Below are 21193 nucleotides of genomic sequence, written 5' to 3'. Positions count from 1 at the left end.
TCTTCTCAATTTAACTTGCTACCCTCAAGCAAGGCAGTAGATTCAAAGAATGAACAGTACAAGGAAGAAGGAGCTTCAGACGGCTGCAGTGGAGGTGTGGTACATGTTCACAGGAGAAGAAATGCATCCAGTGAGAAAATGCCCAGACTCTCTTGACATCCTGTAGTTATAACTAGTGAATGGGAATGTTAATAGAATCCCCGGTTGTAAGTGATAGTTGTAAGTAATCCCACTCACACAAGCTGAATTGTGTTAAATTTTAGAAGATGTATTGGCTAAATGCAATCATATTCAAATATATGGAAATCGGTTTGGGGCAGGGCTGAATTCTTTTGTTCAACAGCTGTCATTAGGGATCTGTTTTGCCCTCTCTGACTTCTGCTTCCTGCTTTATCCATGTCAAGCCATGACTTCTTGGCTTTATAAAATGTGGTGGAAAATGGGGTCCCAGAATATCCAGGTTCATGATCTAAGAAAAAGAGATTCTCCCTGAGCTGAGTCCCTTCACTGTTCACCTGAAATGATCACAGTTAACTATTGTTGATAAGCTATACCCCAATACAAAATAAAAAGTTCTAAAGAAAAACAAAAGATACTCTCTCTCTGAGAACTAAAGGAAACTGCCTTCAGTGAACTTCCTAGCACCACAGATCCTGTCTGGAGAGGATGATATCCCCAGTTCAGAGATGAGGAACTGACACCGCGTTCAAGCAGGAAACGAGTTTTCGGGGTATTATAGAAAGAGAAGAAGGAGTTAGTTTCCTTGTAAGTGACAAACTATTTAAATAACTCATCTCTCTAGTTGGAATCAGTTGCCAGAAAGTGATGGAATGTGAGTATCTTGACCTAGTTGCTATCTTGACTTAGATCTAATAAGTGCCTCTTCATGAAAATGATGTTTATCTTTTCCCGGTGTTTCAGCTGGGATCAGTCAGAGCCAGTACAAGTGTTACAGGAATAAGGAATTGAAGATGGAGATAAGGAATTATACTGACCCTGAAAGAGCTGGCAGAGCAATGCCTAGAAGGCTGCAGCTGGAGGATCCCAGACATAATTACCAATGATACCAGCCTAAGCCTGGGACAGATGGACAACCAGGAGCTTGCAAGGGTGAACAGGAAGGCTATAATAAGTCCAAGATGGTACTTCAGTGACTTAGCTCATGGAGAGGACTTGAATCACATGGCCACTCACCCCAGTCCAGAGTAATGACTTACTACACTTCTGCCTGCGAGTCTCACGTGAGCCCCTTTCATTGACACACTTGCCCCCTAGAACCACGGAGGAAAGGGGATTCCAGGAAGCATGATTTCCAGCCTGAGATGAGAGTGAAGACAACAGGCATTCATCCCCCCTGGGAACCATGATCTTGATCCAAGCAGTAGTTTTCAGAACAGATACTCTCTCCTCCCAGTGAGAGGGTTCTTGTTATGTATTATAGCAAATTGGACTCAACAAATATTGAACATTAATTTCTTTGTATTTAATAAGAAAGGGGAATTTCATTTTTGACCTTTAATTTTTTTTCTAGGCGTATCTAATAATAATTAGAATTCACAGTTTTCAAACTAGAACGATTCTATTATTTAGTTTAGTCTCCGACAAGATGTTTAGACAACTTGTGTTGGGAAATGGAAAAGCATGGTGTTGGAGAGACTTTTATTAATGATCTGTGTTGACTTCCTAGTGTCCACTGAGGGTCCCTGGGAGACTCATAAAGGGCCAGGTGTGGGTGATGGGTGAGCAACTTCATGAAGATGGGAGTAAGATGCTCGTCTCCTGCCCTGAGAGAAACCACCAGCGTGTTGACCACAGGTTTGGCCATCAAACCAAATGAGTTATTAGAAGTGAAAATGGAGAAGCTTCCCGGCCCCTCTCCAGAACGATTTCCCTCTCCCCTGCTTCCTGACACCTTCTCACAGGAGCAAATTTACTAGGCAAGAGTCAAACCAAGTGAATGTATCAATTATTTTTCAGTAGCTAAATCACATCCAACTCTTTGCAACCCCATGGACTGCAGCACGCCAGGCTCCCCTGTCCTTCACTATCTCTCAGGGTTTGCTCAAATTGGGCCACGTCAACCAGAGAACAGGTTGCTCCAGGTGGAAACAGGCATTTCAGAGATTCCAGAAGAAGGAGTTGGCCTTGAGAAAAGGCTGAAAACCCGTTTGCATCCTCCCCTTTTCCTTCCATTCGCTTCTGTCCTCTTCGCCTCTCTGTCTCCATCCTGCCCACTCTGTCTCACTCTCTCACTCTGCATTCCCTGGTTCATGCGTTTCAGAGGCAGAGCTCTTCCTGCCCCTTGGACAGGCAGGGTGACTGAGTTCCCTTGGAGTTTAATCTTCAGTCCTAACTCTGTCCCAGAAGATCTGAAAATTTAGCGTGGGAAGTCGAATGTACTACGAGACCCTTATTTTGATTTTAGCTCATAGCTATGTTTTCCCTTAGCATTCTTTCCTGGGGGGTGTCTGAGCATCAACTATTAAAACTGACATCTTGATGTTATCTTTGGCCCTGGCCTCTAGTCTCAAACAGAGTTCACAAACCAGCAGCCCAAGGGTGGCATTCAACCCAGAGAGAGATTTCATCCCAGCCTGCAGTCTCTCATTATTTGAATCTGTTGCCAATGATTAAAGTTCGGGAGATTTCACATAAATATCTGGACGTCTGGCTTCTTTTTAAGAACCAGGAGATGGAGCAGCATGGGGCTTCCCGCCCATGTGTCAAACTTGCCGAAACTGAGGAGCAGCTGCCCTGCTGGGATGGAACTTTTATTCCTCAAAGCATCACAATCTCCCCTTCTCCTCGCTGTCTCCCATCCAGCCCACTCAGCTCGCTGGGTCGCTTGCCTGGCAGAGCAAGGCTGAGGAGCTGGCACCTTACTTCTAATGGTCCCAACAGTTTCTTTCTGGAAGGAGCAAGTACTCAAGACTGACAGTCGCCCACGTTGCCACTGATTAGTCACTTTCTGGGCCTCCAGTGCCTCTTCTCGAAATGAAATCTTAAGTTGTCAGCGTGGATATGTGTCATGCTCGGCACCTTTATTTTTACGATAAATATACACAATGTACAATTTACCATTTCGACCATTTTTAACTGTATAGTTCAGTGGCATTAAGTTGTGTGGCATTCATGTGTGGTTGTGTAACCATCACCACCATCCATCTCCAGAACTTTTTCATCTTCCCAAACTGAAACTCTGCACCCACTAAAAATAACTCCTCATTCCCCCTCCTCCCAACCCCTGTAACTTCCACTCTACTTTCTGTCTTTGTGTATTGGACTATTCCAAAGACCTCATATGAGTGGAGTCATGGACAAATATGATTTGTCCTATATCTAATTTTATTTCTAATTATACTTGGAATAATGTTGTCAGGGCTCATCCATGTTGTAGCCTGTGTCAGAATTTCCTTCCTCTTTAAAGCAGAGTGATGCTCCATTGTGGAGACATACCACACATTTGTCCGTTTAGCAATTGACAGACATCTGAGTTGCTTCTACCTTTTTGCTATTGTGAATCGTGTTTCTCTGAACATGGGTATACAGGTATCTCTTTGAGTCCTTCCCTCCATTTTTTGGGGTCTGTACCCCAAAGTGGAGTTGGCTCAGCATCCTTGGCACACTCTTCCTGGGCTTGGGAAATCCCCCTCCTATGAGCCCTGCCCCCAACCCCCCAGGACAGTCAGTAACTCTTTTGGGAACTAAGGCCCAGACACATGAGAAGGTTCAGCCCATAGGACCCTGTCTTGAAAACTTGCATTTGAAAGATTGATGGGAAGAAGGAAGCACAGTGCAAGATTGGTTCTAAGGTGGCAGAAGAAATTGAACTTCAGGCCACAGCAGGGGCAGGCATCTTAAAGGCCACAGGCATTGGTGGGGCCAGCTGTGGTTCCTGGATCTGAAGCATCTGCAACTTAGCATTAGGCATTCTCATTGGGATCTATTTCTCCCCTCATAGCCTCCCACATGACTCTCTGTACTTCTCAGAATTTCTCCAAGCCACTGACAATGAATTCTTTTTCTGCTTAAACCAGCAAGTCTATTGTTGGCAGCAAAGATCCTGACTGATCCAATACTCCATGGAGCTGCAGCATGGAGGCACGAGCACTGGATTTGGAGTCCGTAGACCTTTTGAACTGTGGTGCTGGAGAAGACTCTTGAGAGTCCCTTGGACTGCAAGGAGATCCAATCAGTCAATCCTAAAGGAAATCAGTCCTGAATATTCATTGGAAGAACCGATGCTGAAGCTGAAACTCAAATACTTTGGCCACCTGATGCAAAGAGCCGACTCATTTGAAAAGACCCTGATGCTGGGAAAGATTGAAGGCTGGAGAAGAAGGGGACAACAGAGGATGAGACGGTTGGATGGCATCACCGATGTGATGAACATGAGTTTGAGTAAACTCCAGGAGTTGGTGATGGACAGGGAAGCCTGGCGTGCTGTACCCCATAGGGTCCTAAAGAGTCAGACACAACTGAGCAACTGAACTGAACTGAGACCTGAGATCCAGTGTCCGCTCAGCTCCTGATTCTCAGTCTGACTTCACACAAGTCAAGATGTCTTCCCAAAGCTCAATTCCTTGCCGGCAAGAATGTTGTAATCGTCTTTAATTCTTCAAGCAGCTGTGAGAAATCCATGCTATATTACAGAGGAAATCCCTTGTGACGGGCAATGGAAACTTCAAATGGGGAGTCACATCCCTGTTACTTCACTGGGGATCCAAACTCCCTTGCTTTTAAATGCTAAGAGATTTGAGAGTCCGCATTATGAAGGCCACTTCAGGGCAAAATCCTGAATGTACTTGCATCCAGGAGTTTGAAGAACTCAAGCAAGTGCACTTTTTGGAAATTTAACAAGTCAGTAAAGGCAGAGAGATGGGGAGCAGAGGTATTTATTAGGCAGCACCTGATGCTTCAAATGGCCTTCCTGGTGGCTCAATCAGTAAAGAGTCTGCCTGCAGCTCGGGGGACCCAGGTTAGATCCCTGTGCTAGGAAGATCCCCTGCAGAAGGAAATGGCAACTCACTCCAGTATTCCTGCCTGGGAAATCCCATGGACCGAGGAGCCATGCGGCCAAATGCAGAGGAGTGAGGCCAATAATGAAGAGGGTGAGGATGTCAGTAATATTTATTGGTTAGCTTTTGTGACAAACAGTTTGCTATCCTTTGCATTGTCTCGTGTAATCCTCTGAAACAGGGGTTGGCAAACTTTGACTCTCAGGCCAAGTCAGACCCACCACCTGTTTTGTAAATCAAGTTTAACTGGGACACAGCTATGTCCATTCATTTACTGATTCTACAGCTGTTTTCATTCCAACAACCATAGAGTTGGAGTAGTTGCAAAAGATTTCACATGACCTCCAAAGCCTATATATTTGCTATCTGACCCTTTATAGAAAAAGTTCCTGATCTTTGTTCTAAATGAAGCTTGAGAGATGGATACCATTGTTCTATCCACTCTCCAGATTGGAAAACAGAAGGCCACAGATGTAAAGAGATTGTTCTAAGAGCTAAATCTTGAAAGGCCTCAATTTCAGATTTTTGCTCAGCGACCATGCTCCAACCACTTGGTTTTAACCTTCCCATCGTTTTACGACAGTGATGTCCCCTCCTTTTCATTCCCTTTGGCCTTTTGGGGAATTGGCATACAACCCACGGTTACCGCACTGCAACTTCAAATGATGGCATCAGCCCTGGACTGAAATGTCCACTTCCTGCCTCCAGGGTCTCCATCAGAACTAGACATTGCTTCCTGAGGGGTTATTTGTTAACCTGACGCTCTCAAAATTGACCCCCGAAGCCACGGTGCTGTCTGTCTGGTAAATGCTGGAAATCTGTGCCAGTTTGGGAGCTGAATCCAGGGACCCGGGAGAACTAAGGCTTTGCCAGGCAGGGCTGGCTTTGGAGACATTTCCCCGGGAGCACACGTGTCCAGGGCTCCAGCTCTTGTCACTTCAGTGTCCCTGCGCCCCATCCCCCACATTATGGTACCCTGAGTCCCAGAGGAAGTGTTGGCATTTTGCTCTGCTTCTCATCTGAGCCTAAGGCTTACTTGAGACAGATTAGTCTCTGACAGTAAACAGCCACAAACCGTGGAGAGGGGCTCCCGGGGCCGGGCACCCACATACTACCTGCCGCATGGTGAACCGAGATAGGAGGGAGCCAGAGGGCGGCCACTTGAGAGGACATGCAGCTCCAGCCGTGTCGCCTTCCTGGTTCCATAGCTTTCTCACCTCTGTGGTTTTCAATCAACTTTGCCATCTTAATGCTGTTGTCTATGATTTGGAAAACGTTTCAGGACTGGGGAAAACAGGTGGCAGGAGCCAGTCTGCAAGCCCCTGGCAGATGAATCTGCCAGGAAGGAGCTGGCACATTGATATGAAGCCTGAGAGAGTGAGTTTGTGCCTGGGCTCTGCTTTGAAGCCTCGTTCAGGCGAATGAATGCTGATAGAAGGATTCTGATTTGCAAAATGAGATGCCTGCCGCCCTTACTGCCACCCAGAATGGTCTCATTTGTCATTTCAGGATGTGCCAGAGAGATGCTTTGTCACGTCCAGTTCCTAAAGACAGACTAGGCCACACCAGTCCTGGTCTCGGTTTTCCCAGGACTATTTCCAAGTGTTAGACCCTTTTCTTTACCTCAGTAAATCCATCTGTAAAATGGGAAAGCAGTGGGACAGCAGCCCAAGGAGAATCCTCATTCCAGAGAGCCTTGGCCCCAGGAGACAAGCTTGGGGTCTGGCAGCACTGGCAGCAGGAATGTTCTGCCTCCAGAGAGAAGGCAGAGGTTTCTGCATAATCTCTCAATAGTCCTCATCTCTTGGATAAATTGCATGCTGGATTTAATTTCGAATCCCTGTTGTTTCCTTCACCTTTGACCTCAACACAGACCCCATGACCTCTTGACCTCTGACAACAGACCTTTCACCTCGGTCTTTTGACTCCATGATCATCAATCTTTGATCTCTGACTTCTCACTCCAGACCCTTTGACTGCCCTCTGATCATTGACTTCTGATCCTGGACCTGTGACCTCCTGCAATTAGGGTGATGAAGCAGGCTGCTGCCGCTCCTCGAAAAAGTAATCTGTCTGAACAAGGAAAAAGAGGACAGGCACTTGGCAGGTGGCTTGTAGACTCTTGCTGGGCATGTTCTCTGCACCTTCCCTGGGGAGAAAGGCCCTCAGGGGAGGAGGGCTGTCTACGGTAACCTCAGCTCCAGGGGCAGGGTGGAGGAAGGGTTTGGAGGAGGACTTTCTTGGTTTGCATCCGTGGCTCATGGCCCACTACAATCCCTGCTAATGCTCTGTGGGACAGATGATTTAGCACTTTCTTGCATCTCAGAATCCCACCTCCTCCACCATCCCTGGGTGGAAGGAAGTGAGCCACTATTGACCACATGCTATGTGCTTTCACTTAGGCCACATGCTCTCAAGCAGTAGCCCATTTGACCCACTAATCAGCTTCATGAGATCGGCACACTCATGTTGGCCAGTGCTGGGATGAAGGGAGCCCACTAGAGCCCTGTGGTTGCATGGATGACGGTGACCAGTGATAGTGCTGGTGGTGGTGAAAGCCATAGTTGTATGACTTAAATTCTATTATTACTATTCCCATGATACAGACACGGAGACTGGGGCTTAGAAACATTGCACGGCCTCTCAAAGTGATGCCACTACTAAGAGCCTAAGATTTTTGATCACCGTGCCATACCACTCCTGGAATTCACATTCTAGGACCATAAGATGAAAGGAAGCAAATCTCTAAGAACTACAAAAGCCACAGGATGAATGTTCCGAGATTAATGATCCAAGTGATTCTGCCAGTATCCGGAATCCATTGCACATACAGCAACAGTGGAGTCAAAACGTGACCTGGAGAGGCAGCAGGCACACCACACACACTTAGCTTTATCCCACAGCTCGTTAATCACCCTCAGTTCAAAAGCATTTATCATGATTAGATCCAGCCCAGTGTCTGTGGTAATGGATTTTTTTTTTTTTTTGTAAGTAATTCAAATAGAAAACCATATCTTCCCTGAAAGATTCTACAGGTCAAGATCTGGAGGTCAGGATTATTCATTCATTGAACAAATATTTGTTGTATACCTACTGTGTGCCAGAGGACTTCCCCAGTGGCTCAGCGGTAAAGAATCTGCCTGCAATGCAGGAGCTGCAGGAGACACGGGTTCCATCCCTGGGTAGGGAAGATCCCCTAGAGGAGGGCACGGCAACCCACTCCAGTATGCTTGCCTGGAGAATCCCATGGACAGAGGAGCCTGGTGGGGTACAGTCCATGGGGTCGCAATGAGTCAGACACAACCGAAGCGACCCAGCACGCATGCACTGTGTTCCAGACACTTCTAGATGCTGGAAATCCAGGAAGGGTCAAAATGAGTAAAAAGTCTCTGTCCCTCTGGAGTGTATCTCTCTCCTCGAGGTAAGAGATACTCAATAAACAAAATAGGAGATATAAATACCGTTACATGGTGGTCCCACATTCCTAGGAAAGGACTGATTATTCTATAGTCATGGGTTCAAGTATCCACCAGAACTAGTTTTCAACCTGTCTAATCCATCAATGATAATTCCATACTTGATGAATCGATGAATGACAACTCACTTCAATGAACACAACTCTGAAAGCCAGGCTATCAGTGACAGTCACCATGGTGTGGAAGCCAGCCAACTGCTGGTGGACTGCCTTCTGTGAACACACTTCTAAGGCTGACATCAACCCATCCCACCTCTAAAACCAACCCAACCCCAAATACACTCTTCCCAACCATCTATAAAAGCCCAACAGTTTGCTTTGCTTAGAGAAATTTGCATGATCAATATGGCTCTTCCTTTACTTAAGAAATATTTTCAGGACTTCCCTGGTGGCCTAGTGGTTAAGAATCTGCCTGCAAATGCAGGGGACACAGGTTCTATCCCTGGTTCGGGAGGATCCCACATGCCATGAAGCAACTAAGCCCATGTGCTGTAACTACTGAGCCTGAGACCATGAACCTCAACAAGAGAAGCGCCTACAATGAGAAGCCCATGTGCCAAAACTAAAGAAAACCTGTGCACACCAACGAAGACCCAGCACAGCCAAAAATAAAAAAATAAATAAAAAATATTTTCCGATTTTGAGCAGTGGTCTTCTCCTTTGATAATTCTGGAGGTTCCAATGAAATTACTTGAAAGCCCTCAATCCAACAGACAGAGAAGGCGATGGCACCCACCCCAGTACTCTTGCCTGGAAAATCCCATGGACGGAGGAGCCTGGTAGGCTGCACTCCTTGGGGTCGCGAAGAGTTGAGCACGACTGAGCAACTTCACTTTCACTTTTCCCTTTCATGCATTGGAGAAGGAAATGGCAACCCACTCCAGTGTTCTTGCCTGGAGAATCCCAGGGACGGGGGAGCCTGGTGGGCTTCCGTCTATGGTGTCCCACAGAGTCGGACACAACTTAGCAGCAGCAATCCAACAGTGGCACGCACCTGGTCCTTTGTGCCCAAGGGTAGTTACTCTATAGATTCCCCTGATACATTCCATTAATGTCTTTGCTGAATTTATTATCTTGGGATTTGTAACCAAATGGTTCTTTGAACAAGAAAATTAGGTCTCAGTCATGACGTAATGAGAACTATTTGCAGCTGTACCATTTGGTAAATATTTTTGCCGTTAATCTGCCTATTCTTTTCCTGCTTGCTTTGCTTTTGATTCTGTTTGACTGTTTCTGAGGAGGCAGCCATGGACCTGGTGCCAGAATTGGGCTGCCCATGTGGCGCTAGTGATGTAAGGGATGTAAGAGATGCAGGTTCGATCCCTGGGTCGGGAAGATCCCCTGGAGGAGGCCATGGCAACCCACTCCAGCATTCTTACATGGAAAATCCCAGGGACAGAGGAACCTGGCAGGCCACAGTCCACGGGGTCGCAGAGTCGGACATGACTGAAGCAACTTAGCATGACTATTTGTAAAGTCTTGTCGTGTGTGTCTCTGTTTTGACTTGGATTGACTTGCGTCTGTTGAATACATAGAGAAGGCTCCATGGGGAGCGTTGGAGGCATAGGCTCCAATTCAATTCACACCAGTCCTGAGGACTACAAGCTGGAGGTTTGGAGACCAGCAAACAGTTCATGCAAAAGTGGTGCATTAAATTCTGCTCTGGGTCCCCTTCAAAATTTTATGAGGATACTCCCTGTCTTATCAATTTGTAAAAGAAGGTCACTTTGCTCAATCTATTCTAAGGTCAATAATTGTTGGACTAATGATTATCTGGCTCCTTCCTAACATGTTCTTGGTTGAGGAATCTGAAAAAAATATTCATAAACACACATACTTTTTGACCAACCGTATTGGTTGGTCTCTTTGTCATGGGTTTGGCTATATCAAAGCCTCAACATCCTCCTGGCAGAATTCCTGTTCCTCATATGAATTTGCATTTAATTAGGTAAATGGCAAAACATTTTTCTTCTTGGTGTATTAGTTTGTGAGGACTGCCATAACAAAGTATCACAGACTAGGCTGTTTAAAATACAGAAATTTATTTTCCCACAACTCTGGAAGCTTGAAGTTCAAGATCAAGGTGTCAGCAAGTTTGGTTTCTTCTAAGGCCTCTCTCCTTGGCCTGTAGTGAGCTGTTGTCTCTCTGGGTCTTCACATGGCCTTCCCACTGTGTCTGTGTTCTAACCTCTTCTTCTTAGAAAAGTAGTCATACCAGAGAAAGGCCCAGCCTAATAATCTCATTTAAACTTAATCACCTCTTTAAAAACCCTGTCTCTGAATACAATCACACTTTGAAGTACTGGGAGCTAAGACTACAGCTGATGATTTTTACGGAAACACAATCCAGCCCATAAAACTTGGGATAATTGACTGTCGGGAGCCGCGTTAAGCATTACTGACAAAATGGAGGCACGGTCCCCAGCCCCGTCTCCTCAGGCACGGATCCCAGGATGAAGGAGTTAGGCCTTGTAATTCTGACTTGTCTTTTCCTCTCCTCGGCTGAGTTGACTGAAAAGGAATATTAAGGTGCTTATTGTTCTTGAGAGGAGCATGAGAAGGCACAAAGCCTTCTGCAACATTGCTCAGAAAATAATTCATAAAGTTAATCACTGACATTTGTTCAAGGACTTTTACAAGAGAGTGTTCCAGGATGAGCACATAGGCCGTAGCTTGAGGCCATGGGAGGGATTGATATCTGAAGCCTATTTGTGAGGAGAATGTTTATGGCTTAGAGTCATATGAATTTAGGGCTTAGAAATAATTAAAATAGTTAGAAGTTAAAGATTTAAGGAATGTTGTAAAGTTAGCATATTTTACTATAGCCTATAGAAGTTAGGAGTTTTTTAGAGACACTATAGCTAGAAGCCTTTTTAAGAGATAGTGTGCTCAGGATGTTAGGGGCAAACAGGATTTAGGAAGATAAGTAGTAAACTGAGGAATGTAGCATGAGTTACAATGTAATCACAAGTTAACTATAGGACACATTATTTCAGTTCAGTTCAGTCGCTCAGTCCTGTCCAAATCGCTCAGTCCTGTCCAACTCTTTGGGATCCCATGAATCACAGCACGCCAGGCCTCCCTGTCCATCACCAACTCCCTGAGTTCACTCAGACTCATGTCCATCGAGTCAGTGATGCCATCCAGCCATCTCATCCTCTGTCGTCCCCTTCTTTTCCTGCCCCAAATCCCTCCCAGCATCAGAGTCTTTTCCAATGAGTCAACTCTTCACATGAGGTGGCCAAAGTACTGGAGTTTCAGCTTTAGCATCATTCCTTCCAAAGAAATCCCAGGGCTGATCTCCTTCAGAATGGACTGGTTGGATCTCCTTGCAGTCCAAGGGACTCTCAAGAGTCTTCTCCAACACCACAGTTCAAAAGCATCAATTCTTTGGCGCTCAGCCTTCGACACATTAGAGGAGGTACATAATAGATGATAAGGCTGATTCCCAGAGAATCACTGAAGCAGGAATTCTGTTTGAAGAGCAGCAATGATTTACGGAGATGATAAATCTGGGAGAGGGGGAACTGAAAATGTCAAACCTCTGGCCTAATGTTTTTGTAAAAGTATAAAAGAAAATCTTAAACTTGGAATAAGGCAGTCCTTAGAAAAATGAGAGGCTGTCTCACTGCCGACACCGACCATCTCTTCAGGTTGAATCCCTGGTTGCTGGAGTTGGACTCCAGCAACTGACCACTTGGAGGAAGTGAGACATGTCAAAGTGAGGGAATTAACGCATTTAACAATAGTTTTATAAAATTATGAGAAAATATATTAAAACTTCAATAGTCAGCAACTTTGTATGGGGACAGATGGTTCCTAAACTTACTGTGAAGATTATTTCATAATGTATGCCTATATTATGTAATATATCTAAAACTCACATAATACTACACATCAGCTATATTTCAATTTTAAAAATTCAGTTATCAGCTTCTTTGATTGATACGCTAAGGACTCAAAACAAAACCCTGAGTCTTAAGAGTCTGTCTCAAAGTCTTTCTATTTCATTCCTGTCCAAGCTCTTAGATTTCTGCTCTTTGCTTCATTCTTTTGACTTTATGGTCCCCACTCGCTTAGGTCCCTCTCTTTCTTCTGCTTTTTCTCCTGACTTTCTAAGTGAGTTTGTCTCAGGAAAAACATAATAACATTGCAAAATATCCCCGTAAAAATACTAGACCAGAAGGCACATCTATAGCAGCTGAAATTTAACCATGGTCTAGGGCTAAATTGAAGGCTATAATTATAGTATTTTTGTAAACCTCAGGAAGACAGAAATTTGCTGTAGAAATTAGGATTTTTGCTAGACCGATTGTCCTGGACTATCAGATTTTTACTTGCTAGTTTACTTAATTGTTAGTACCCCAGTGAGGAGATAATACTAAAACTAGCACGGAGGTGAGAAAAAGAGAGAAACTAAAGAATCCAGCTATGCCACAATTTTTTCAAAGGCCCTGAAAGGGCAATAAAAATAAGAAAGTTACTAAAATATGGTCATTTGAGAAGTCTTTTCCTTAGAGGCAGTGGTATGCTGGTATATATTTAACCACCAGCTCTCAACCTGGAAGCAAAGCCATGAACTACGGCATTTGTATATTTCATGGTATAATTGACTTCCCTGGTGGCTTACACGGTAAAGCGTTTGCCTACAATGCAGGAGACCCGGGTTTGATCCCTGGATCAGGAAGATCCTCTGGAGAAGGCAATGGCAACCCACCCCAGTATTCTAGCCTGGAGAATCCCCTGGATGGAGGAGACTGGTTGGCTACAGTCCATGGGGTCTCAAAGAGTCGGACACGACTGAGGGACTTCACTTTGGTATAAATACTCCCACCCTGGCCAGTTCCAAGAGAACAACATGACATCATCGAATGCAGTACTGAGTAGGTAGGCTTTCAAGAGCCAGTGCAAGACTCCACCACAGGACTCTGCTTCAGGATGGTTTGGCTAGATTAGCAAACAAAATTAGACATCAACAGGGACTCCAGGAAACCTCCAGCGATATTCTGGGGGAGACCTACAGTCAAGGTCAAGGGAATCTATTTCCTTTGTTAATGTCCTCTGACCTGAAATAAGAGAACTGCTGCTGCTGCTAAGTCGCTTCAGTCGTGTCCAACTCTGTGTGACCCCATAGACGGCAGCCCACCAGGCTCCCCCATCCCTGGGATTCTCCAGGCAAGAACACTGGAGTGGGTTGCCATTTCCTTCTCCAATGCATGAAAGTGAGAAGTGAAAGTGAAGTCGCTCAGTCGTGTCCGACTCTTAGCCACCCCATGGACTGCAGCCTACCAGGCTCCTCCGTCCATGGGATTTTCCAGGCAAGAGTACTGGAGTGGGGTGCCATTGCCTTCAATAAGAGAACTGGAAAACAATAAATGTGAATGAATTGCCAATTTAGACATTTTTCAACAAATAATCCTATAGAAATAAATAAGTTAAAAATGGAAACAAACATCTGGCTTTCTGGCTTAAGCTGCTGGTCCAGAGTCCAAAAGGCGCTCTGTGCACTCAGAATGCAGAGCTGGCTGAAAGGACCTCCTGTAGGTGTTGCAAACCTCAGAAGGTCAAATGCCCCATGATGCACAGAAACCAAAGAGCAGCTTTCCAAAATCTGTCCAGCAGTGCCTCTCGGGTAGACATCAATACCCAACAAGTCCGCCCCTTCCTTCCTCTAAACTCCATGTATAGCACATAGCCGTTGTTTTTGTCTACCTTGGTAGCTCTGGAGTCTTTTCATGTGGTTTAAGTGAAGTTGACCTCAGCTCTGTCCCCCTCCTCCGTCAGACTAGCAGGTGACTCAGAGGTGGCTGATCAGAACTCTGGTCCCTAGGTTCAATGACAGGCAAGCAACTCAGTCTGTGACCTTGATCTCCAGAATTTTCAGGAAAATGGTATCTCTTTAGTGGAGTTAAGCCGGTTGCTAAGCTAGTAAACGGAATGCATTTCTCCTTTTACCTGGGCTTGCCCTGGAGAGGCTCACCTATGTTTGTGCCTCTGGTTCTGTTTCCCTGCATTATTTGCCCCTTCTCCCTCTTCTCACAACCCCATGGATGCTGCTTTTTCATGGCCACTGATGCTTCCTCATTCTTGCCTTTGCCTTGTGCATCTCTCCGCTTCTCCCTGTTTCATGCCATGAAGCAAAGACTATGTCCATCTCATGCATTATTGTGTACCCAGTACCTAGAATTCCTTTAGAATAAGGAATGATTATTGCCTTTCTCTGAGTCTTCCATTCAAACTACCTGAGTCACGGCATCTAACAGGGCTGAGCCCCAGGCATCACTCTGGTCCAGTCTATTATGGCCAGTGTCTCGCAGGGCCATGGGCAGGTAACTAAAGGCATCTGGAAAGATGGAAGTGTAACGTTCACTGAAAACCAGCTATGACGGGCAGATTCTGACACGGCTTCAATGGTCGCTGCCTCCATGTATTCCTGCCCTTGTGTAATCCTCTCCCCTTGAGTGTTGGCTGGGGCTTGGTCGCTCCTAACCAAGAGAATACAGTAAAAGTGATCAGGTTATCAAAGATTTTGTGACTTTTGTCTTGCTGGTTTTCTCCCTCTGTATCTCTTATATGCCTGTCCTGTTGGAGAGGACCGTCTATCGAGGGAGTGTTGGTGACCTTCAGCCAACAGCTGAAAACTGAACGCTACCAACGGTCATGTGAGATGAGAAGTGTATCCATCCCAGAAAAGCCTTTGGATTAGACCATAGCTGACGCCAAGATTTCAGTCTTCTAAGAGACCCTGAGGCAGAGGACCCAGTGAATCTGTTCCTAAATTTCAGACCTACACAAGTTGTAGCATTATAAATGTTTTAAGTTCAAGGATAAGTCACTGATGCAGCATTACATAACCATCCTCAAGCCAAATGCTTTCTCATCTCAATGCCATTTTTACCATTATTTCTTGTGTGTGGGTGTGTGTGTGCTAGTCGCTCAGTTGTGTCCAGCTCTTTGTGAACACATGGACTGTAGCCCGCCAGGTTCCTCTGTCCATGGGATTCTCCAGGCAAGAGTCCTGGAGTGGGTTGCCATTTCCTCCTCCAGGGGGACCTTCCCGATCCAGGGATCAAAGCCAGGTCTCTCACATTTCAGGTCGATTCTTTACCATCTGACCACCAGGGAAAGCCACCGTTATTTCTAATTGCTGCCCCTTTCTTAATTCTGGTCCTCCTGGCTGAGCATTCGCAGTGTTGTGTTTCAAAGGCCAGAGGCAGTGGGAGGAGACTGATTGTCCACTGAAGATCTCCCAGCTTGGGTCCATATCCAAGGAGGAGACTGCACCTCCCAGAACCGCAGGCCACCCGTGCCCTGTAGCAGCAGTGCTGGGAGCTGCAGCTTCATTGCCCAGGGTCAGCGTCACTGACACTTGAAAAGGGGCCTGGGGCCAGCAAATGCCAATGACAGTGAATGGATGGCTTACGTTGGGGCTGAGTCCTCCTTCTCAGAGAATGGTTTATATTTTGGCCTGAGATGTCCATGGGAGCCCCACGTTCTCCTCTGGACCTCTGAAGCAAACATGAACCGCCCATGGGTTAGAAGACTTTGGCTGTTCTTTTTAGTACATTCCCAGGCTCCTATTAGTGCTCAAGTGATCCCTGTCACTCAGAGCCCAAGAGACTTGATCCCAGAGCCCTGTGATCCTCAGCCAGAGCCAGGACATGGATGTGTCCCATCAGGGACAGCCAGAGGCCAAGCCTGTTCCTATTCTTCCCAGATTGGCCATCTCCTTGGGGACATGGCACACCCAGCTGAGGCCTCGAACAGGAGACAGAGAAAGCACCCCTGTTGAAAGAGTTCCTCTACAGCTTCCATCCAGTAGACTATCTATCTGGCTCCTCAGAGAGCGGCGGGGGAACCCGGCACCCTAGGCTGCTGGGTGAGTGGGTGACAGGACCCATTGCTGCTGCCTCAGCACCTTCAGTGGGAAGGGGGCTCCTTTGGGGCCTTTATGGTTTGAGGGGCCTCTCCCCCTTTTACCTCTGTGCTGCAGGGCCAGTGTGCCTGGTGAGGCTGCAGAATCTGTGCCCACACTGTGCTCACTCAGTAGAGTGGAGTCCCAAGGTGGGTTTCTGGCCATCTCTGGTGGGCAGTTCTGAGAGCAGAGAAGTCCAGTCTAAGAACCACCTTCTTCCTGTGGGCACATGCCTAGGTGACCAAGGAGGTGCTCCAGGGGCAGGTTGGAGTGATGGGAAGAACAGAGGCACTGGGGTCAGACAAGTCTGGGACTGAATCCAGCCCAAGTCACCTGCAGCATGACCTCAAGTAAATTACACCTCCTCCCAGCCTCAGCGTACCCATGTGTAATCAGTCAGTAATGTATTCACAATGTGCCAGTCCCCACCTTGAAAGCCTCATCTAGAGAATTCCCTGGTGGGCCAGTGGTTAAAACTCCAAGCTTTCACTGCTAAGGGCCCAGGTTCGATCCCTGGTCGGGGAGCTAAGACCCCATAAGAAAGGCCCATCAAGACCTGAACTAGGGTGAGGCAAATGGGACACTTGTCTTGGGCACATAATTTAAGAGGCTGTCATTCTGTTTATTGTTTCTTTTGCTATGCAAAAGCTTTTGAGTTTAATTAGGTCCCATTTGTTTATTTTTGTTTAATTTCCATTACCCTAGGAGATGACTCAGAAAAGGTATTGCTGTGATTTATGTCGAGTGTCCTGCTTTTCCTCTTAGAGTTTTATAGTATCCTGTCTTACATCTAGGTTTTTAATTAATTTTGATTTTATTTCTGTGTATGGTGTTAAGAAGTGTTCTAATTTCATTTCTTTATATGTACCTATCTGGTTTTCCCAGCAAGAGCCAAAGAATGGGAGAAGATATTTGCAAATGATGCAACTGACAACAGGTTAATCTCCAAATTTACAAACAGTTCATGCAGCTTAATATCAAAAAACCCAAACAATCCAATCAAAAATGGCAGAAAATCTAAATATGCATTTCTCCAAAGAAGCCATACAGGTGGCCAAGAAGCACATGAAAAGATGCTCAATATCAACATCGCTAATTATTAGAGAAATGCAAATCAAAACCACAAAGAGATATCACCTCACAGTCGAATTGGCCATCATCAAAAAATCTACAAACAATAAATACTGGAGAGGGTGTGGAGAAAAGAGAGCCCTCCTACACTGTTGATGGGAATGTAAACTGGTAGAACCACTATCAATAACAGTATGGAGGTTCCTTAAGAAACTAAAAATGGAGTTACCATATGACCCAGCAATCCTGCTCCTGGGTATATATCTGGAGAAAAACATGGTTCAAAAGGTTAGATGTACCCCAGTGTTCTTTGCAGCACTGTTTACAATAGCCAAGACCTGGAAGCAACTTAAATGTCCATTAACAGAGGACTGGATAAAGATGTCGGACATATAGTGTATTATTGCATGCGTGCTCAGTCACTCAGTCATGTTCAACTCTTTGTGACCTTATGGACAATATTTTGCCAGGTTTCTCTGTCCATGGGATTCTCCAGGCAAGAATATTGAGTGGGTGGCCATTTCATCCTCTAGGAGGTCTTCCCGATCCAGGGACTGAACTTGCATCTTCTATGTCTCCTGCATTGGCATGCAGATTCTTTACCACTGATGCACCTGGGAAGCCCATAATGGAATATTACTCAGACATTAAAAAGAATGAAATAATGCCATTTGCAGCAACATGGATGAAGCTAGAGAGCATCATACTAAGTGAAGTACTTTAGACAGAAAAAGAAAAATATCATATGTTATTGCTTATATGTGGAATCTAAATATATATATACACATATGTACATATATATATATATATATACACACACAAATGAACTTATTTACAGAACAGAAACAGACTCACAGACTCAGAGAATGAACTTAAGGTTATCAGGAAAGAAGGGTGGCAGGCAGAGATAGTTAGGGAATTTGAGATTGACACGTACACACTAATATATCTAAAATCGATAACCAACAAGGGCCTACTGTAAAGCACAGGGAATTCTACTCCATGTTCTGCAGCAGCCATATGGGGAATCTTAAGGAAGAGTAGATATATGTATATTTATAACGGAATCACTCTTCTGTACAACTGAAACTAACACAACATTGCTAGTCAACTGTGCTTCATAAAATACATTTTTTAAAAGGAGTCAGAAAGCTGAGTCACCAGCATCAATACTATTTTAATGCAATATTCTAAATCAAATTTAATGCAAAAAAGTCATGGGGAACAAAATAGCACAATTCTAAACAAAGATAGGACCTGTCAACATTAGCAGCCTTTGTGAGGTGCTCCTGGGAGGCTGGAGAGATGGGTCAGAGCCTCACGAGGGGCTCCTGTCAGCCAGCTCAGTGCTAAGTTCAAGTGCACTATGGTTTCCTCCGTCTAGTGCAGGGGTTAGCTGTACAGGGGCAGGGGACGGGGCATCCCACAAACCCAGGTCTGAGTCCTGTTTTTACTACTTACAGGTTGGAGGTCTCAAATAACGTTACTTCACCACTTTAAGCGTCAGTATCCTGACATGCGCGTGCTAAGTCGCTTCAGTCATGTCCAACTCTTTGCAACTCCATGGACCGTAGCTCACCAGGCTTCTCTGTCCATTGGATTCTCCAGGCAAGAACACTGGAGGAGGTTGCCCTGCCCTCCTCCAGGGGATCTTCCCAATCCAGGGATAGAACCTGTGTCCCTTACGTCTCCTGCATTGGCAAACGGGTTCTTTACCACTAGTGCCAGCTGGGAAACCTTTTTCCTGACATGTGAAGCAGCATAACAAACAAAATGATGATAACAACACCATCTCCACCAGGCTTCCCTGGGGGCTCAGACAGTAAAGCATCTGCCTGCAATGCAGGAGACCCAGGTTCGATCCCTGGGTGGGGAAGATCCCCTGGAGAAGGAAATGGCATCCCTCTCCTGTATTCTTGCCTGGAAAATTCCATGAGCTGGGTAGGCCACAGTCCATGGGGTTGCAAAGAGTCGGACATGACTGAGCCACTTCACTTCACTTCACATCTCCACCAAAGGGTGGTTGGAACACAGGACGCCTTACACTAATGCTCAATCAAGTGGCCGTCGTTATAACATCACTGAACATCCTTTGGAATCAACACAGAAAACTCACTTGGCTGGGCTGAGGATAAAACCCGCTGGTGATTTGTGGCTGGCCTGTGCACTGCCTTTGTGAGCCCTCCGGATAGGCTGTGTCTGCTGGGCTTTCTGCTTAATCAGACACACAGTTGGCCTGGGAGCCGCCTTTACTGCTGTGTCTGCTGCCATCTGGGTATCAGAGGGTGCACAAGAAGGGGCTGGTTGCTGCGGCAGGAACAGCTGGGGTGGACAGCCCGGAGAGTCCTGAGCTGCAATCTGTTGGCTGCATGCTCTTTGAGATGCATGGTTTGGGGCAAGGGATAAAATAGCATCTCTGGGGTACAACCAGCCACTTCCAGCCTTGGCATGCTGGAATCATGGGGCTTTGGCCCAGTTCTGATGGCTTCATTGTCCAGTTTGAGAGCTGGACAGTGAGAGCTGGAAAGCTCAGGGTGCAGGGAACCCCAACAGAACAGAGGAAGGCATTCACCATTGTGGGTGGATTTTTTCCTTCTGATACTTCTGATGTCAGGAATTCAGGGGTGATCCATTAGGCATTCCCCCTCAAGGTGTTTCATGAAGGCACAGTCAGATATTGGCCATCACTGCAACATCTGAAGGATCCAGTAGCGCTGGAGGGTCTGTGTCCAGGATGGTACACTCTTGGGGCTGTTGGTCTGAGGCCTCAGCTCCTTTCCAAGACACCAAAGAGGAAGCTGTGATGCCTTCACACACTGCCACTCCCACCATATAAATGTCCTAGTCACACAGGTCAGCCCTGATTCAATGCAGGAGGGACCTCAACAAGGGTAAGAATGTCAGGAGGCAAGTATCAGTAGGGGCCACATGCCAGGTAGGACAACATCAAATGATGCCTGCATGTGGTTAGCACTTAACGAACATCACTTATTTTTATTACTAACTGAGTGATCAATAAGCTGTAGCTTGGAGGATTTCCTTGGTCGTCCACTGGTTAAGACTCTGTGCTTCCAACACAGGTGCTCAGGTTCGATCTCTGATCAGGGAACTAAGATGACACTTGCCTCCCAGTGCGGCCAAAAAAACAAAGAGGGAGAGAGAGAGAAAAGATTAAAAGGAAAACTCTAGCTTGGAGCTCTAGCTCCTCCATCATCTTACTGTTCTTCACTCATTCTCAGCAGCTCTCCTGGGTGGCATCTAACTGAATAGCATCTGTGTAGCTGTGTGCTGGGCACTGGGGTCCCATCCGGGTCCCTTGGTATCCCTGGGATAGAAATACTGTGAGAAACATGGGAAGATGCTAAGATCCAGGGGAAAGCGGGTTGCTAAGTAATAAATTCTTAAATGGGGGTCTCACATGTAATAGGACTTATGCATGTTGATTATCTTGCTTGAGAGCCATGGGCTGTAAAAAGCAGAAAGTTGGGAATGAGACTGCCTGGAGCAAAGTCTCATTTTTACTGGCTGTGTGACCTTGGGCGAGTTACTTAACTTTGCTGGAACCCAGTTTTCTTATCTGTCACGAATGGAAATAATGACAGTTCTTACTTCACAAGGTGGTTAGAATATTAAATGGGCGAATTCCACATTCTAAGCATCTAAAAGGCTCAGAATAGTGCCTGGCTTGTAATAAATATTCAGAAAGATGAGCTA

The sequence above is a fragment of the Bos indicus x Bos taurus genome, chromosome 15 (genome assembly GCF_003369695.1).
Source record: "Bos indicus x Bos taurus breed Angus x Brahman F1 hybrid chromosome 15, Bos_hybrid_MaternalHap_v2.0, whole genome shotgun sequence".
NCBI classification, from domain to species: Eukaryota; Metazoa; Chordata; class Mammalia; order Artiodactyla; family Bovidae; genus Bos; species Bos indicus x Bos taurus.
The sequence above is the reverse complement of the archived record's forward strand: the minus strand, read 5'-3'. Positions refer to the sequence as shown.